The sequence below is a fragment of the Chrysochloris asiatica genome, unplaced genomic scaffold (assembly GCF_000296735.1).
Source record: "Chrysochloris asiatica unplaced genomic scaffold, ChrAsi1.0 scaffold00023, whole genome shotgun sequence".
NCBI lineage: Eukaryota > Metazoa > Chordata > Mammalia > Afrosoricida > Chrysochloridae > Chrysochloris > Chrysochloris asiatica.
This window is the reverse complement of record NW_006408541.1, coordinates 20,567,710-20,570,623: the sequence shown is the minus strand read 5'-3', so window position 1 is coordinate 20,570,623 and position 2,914 is coordinate 20,567,710. Positions and strand designations below refer to the sequence as shown.

The 2,914-nt window shown below is 43.4% G+C and overlaps 1 protein-coding gene across 2 annotated transcripts in view; it reads left to right on the top strand.

Moving 5' to 3' along the window:
- Positions 1-2,914, top strand: part of MYBL2 (v-myb avian myeloblastosis viral oncogene homolog-like 2) — a 56,801-nt gene that overhangs the window by 52,444 nt on the left and 1,443 nt on the right. The window lies entirely within an intron of this gene.

The following is a 2,914-nucleotide window of genomic DNA, read 5'->3' as shown; positions in this document are numbered from 1 at the left end:
CAGGGCCACTAAGAGTTCAAACTAACCCGATGGTACTTAACAACAAAAACAGTGGGAAAACCATAGGTTAGACAGATCTGAGTTCAAATTCACATTCTGACACTTGGCTGGTGGCTTTGGTTAAGGTAATTTAACTCTCAGAAATGCAGCTTCCCATTCTATAAACATAAATATAGAAGTAGATGGAAGAGCTACTTTATATTCATGTTGTCTCCCCATATCTTTTTACCAGACCCATCTAGACAAGATGAAAACTATTCAGTGGGGACTCTCTCTTCCCCCACACACTCTTAAACTTCCTTTGAAACCTTGTAAGCCAGTCACTTCATGCCTTTATTGGCCCCTCATTTTAGGTAGCCAATGTCTAAGTTGCCCGTCCCTATCTACCCTGTACCTGTATACAGAGGGGATAGGATTGATGTGAAGACTCCTTCCCTCTCTATTGGTATTTTGAGCTACTACCTCCATGAGTATAGGTCAAATTCATCATCAAATTGTAGCAATTTACCCTCGTTTCCTTTATCAAAAATTGTTTTCTTTTTTTTCTTTAGTCAAGTTCTGATTATCAAGCCATTGAGGCTAGGTCAAGTGGGTACTATCTGCAAGTTTGGGTGTTCTTGTGCATCTCTCCTCTCTTCATATCAGCTCTCTTCACTGTCAGCTCTAGCCCTCTGTGGCTAAGTCCTTCTTGTCCATGGGCTCAAATATCCTCAGGTCTCACCACGCTTTGGACCAACCAGCCCTTCCTCTTCTCTCTCATCTCCAGGTCAATCGGAGTCTAGGGAACATGGTTGAACTCAACCTATTTCTTCATTGCTGCCTTTCCCTCTCTTCCACTCACTAGTAGACCAATGTGGTTGCTAGCAAGTTTACATGCCTGCTCATGTGCTCCTTTTGAGTTTCAGTCTTAAAGGGCGGTTAGTCCTGAAGGAAATTGATTGCTTGCCTTGATGGCTGCTTCCTGGTGAACAACCTGCTTATTCTTGTAGTAGCCTGTAATGCTGCCATTTTTGTTTTGGTTTTTTTCCTGATGATTTTTTTTTAAAGATGTGTCATCTGTCACTCTAGCTATTCCAGATGGTCTAATATCATTGGTTCTTGGTCATATACTACCAGCTGAAATGCTTGAACATTCAAGGCTTGAATTTTTCTTTGGTTCTTTCAGTTTGAGAAATGTGGAGCATGGTCTTCCCTTTTGGTTTTCTGGCTCCAGATCTTTGTACATTTCATTATACTACTTTGAAACTGTGTCATCATCTTTTTTCCCCCCTCTCATTTAATACTTTGTCTTCATCTTTTTTACTTTATCATTTCTTCCATTTGCCTTAGCAATTCTGCATTCAGAACTCCTGGTGTGGCGCTTTAGGATCAGCACTGGACTGCAAACCACAAGGTCTGCAGTTCAAACCCACTAGCTGTACCCCCAGAAACCCTATGTAGTGTTGCTATGAATCAGAACCAACTCGACGGTGCTTAACAACAACAACTGTACATTCAAGAGGAAGTTTGAGAGTCTCTTCTTACACCTTCTTTTTCAAACCCTTTTGCTTTCTTTGTGTATGGTGTCATCTCACAACTTGTGGTCCTCTCTGTATGGAATACATGGAAATCAAATCCATTACATCTGTGGAAAGAGACAATGAAGATGCTCAATACCAGCCAAAACTAGGCAGGGGCCATGTACCAAACAGACATCTGTTACTTATATGCAAGTTCAAGTTGAAGCTGAAGAAAATTCAAACAAGTCCAAGAGCCAAAATATAGCTGATATTTTATATCCCACATGAATTTAGAGAGCATCATAAGAGATTTGATGTATTGGACGGTAATGACCCAATACATTCAAGTTGTGGCACTGCTTTGTATGGTGCTGATTAAGTGCAGTCGAGTTGGTTCCAACTCATAGCGACCCTATGTAGGGTTTCCGAGGAGAAGCTGGTGGGTTTAAACCTCCGACCTTGTGATTAGCAGGCCAGTGCTTATCCTACAGCACCACACCAGGATCACTGCTTAGGGTCTGCAAAACATACCAAAAAGAAGAAAAGCTAGGGCAAGGAGTTATATGAGCACAGGATTTGGAGTTAAATGGATCTGTGAGATCTGCACCTCAGTGTTTTCACTAAATCACTGAGCCTGAGACGCTGAGCGGGGAGGAAGTGCCGAGCACAGCCGGGAGGATGGAGTGGCATGTGAAGGTGCGTGTGTGCAGCTGGTCAATGCAGCATCACTCTGACTGACTGCCTGGGTATTTCTGCTGCCAGGAGAGACTCGTGAGCACTCCCACCTCACCTGACCTGAAGAACCAGCATTTGTTGAACATTTACTATGGGCCAAGCTCTGTTATTGGCGCTTTACTAATCTTTTCTTCATTTTTAAAACAAACTCTCCATTTGACAGAGGATACCGAGGCTCAGAGTGGTCAGTACTCCTACCTGAGGGCTCAGTAGCCAGCCAGTAGATGGTGGTGCTGGGTTTATTTATTTAAAATGTTTTCTTGTGAATTATGTGATAGTTTACATGGGAGAACATTAACTTTACATTTATCCTATTGTACATCGTTACATTGCCATGGCTACAATCCCCTCCATGCATCATCAACCAACCAAATAGTACACCCCTCAAGCTTGCCCCCTGGTTGTCAGCACACAGCCCCTCTCCCTCTCTAGGTCTAGAGTTCCCAGCTGCTCCCTCTCTCCACGTCATCATCTCTGCCTCCATCTCTGGTGTCACTGTTTCTCTGGGCAGGGTCCCACATTCTGCTCTTCTCCTTTGATGACCGCAGGGGCCTCTGCTCCTGGACTGCAAAGTCAGCCACTCCCCTCCTTTTGCTACAAAATGTCTACCTTTACATTTCCAACCCTCACAGTCAGTTCTGATAGTAATTATTCACTATTGTATCACAAGAGACCTATCC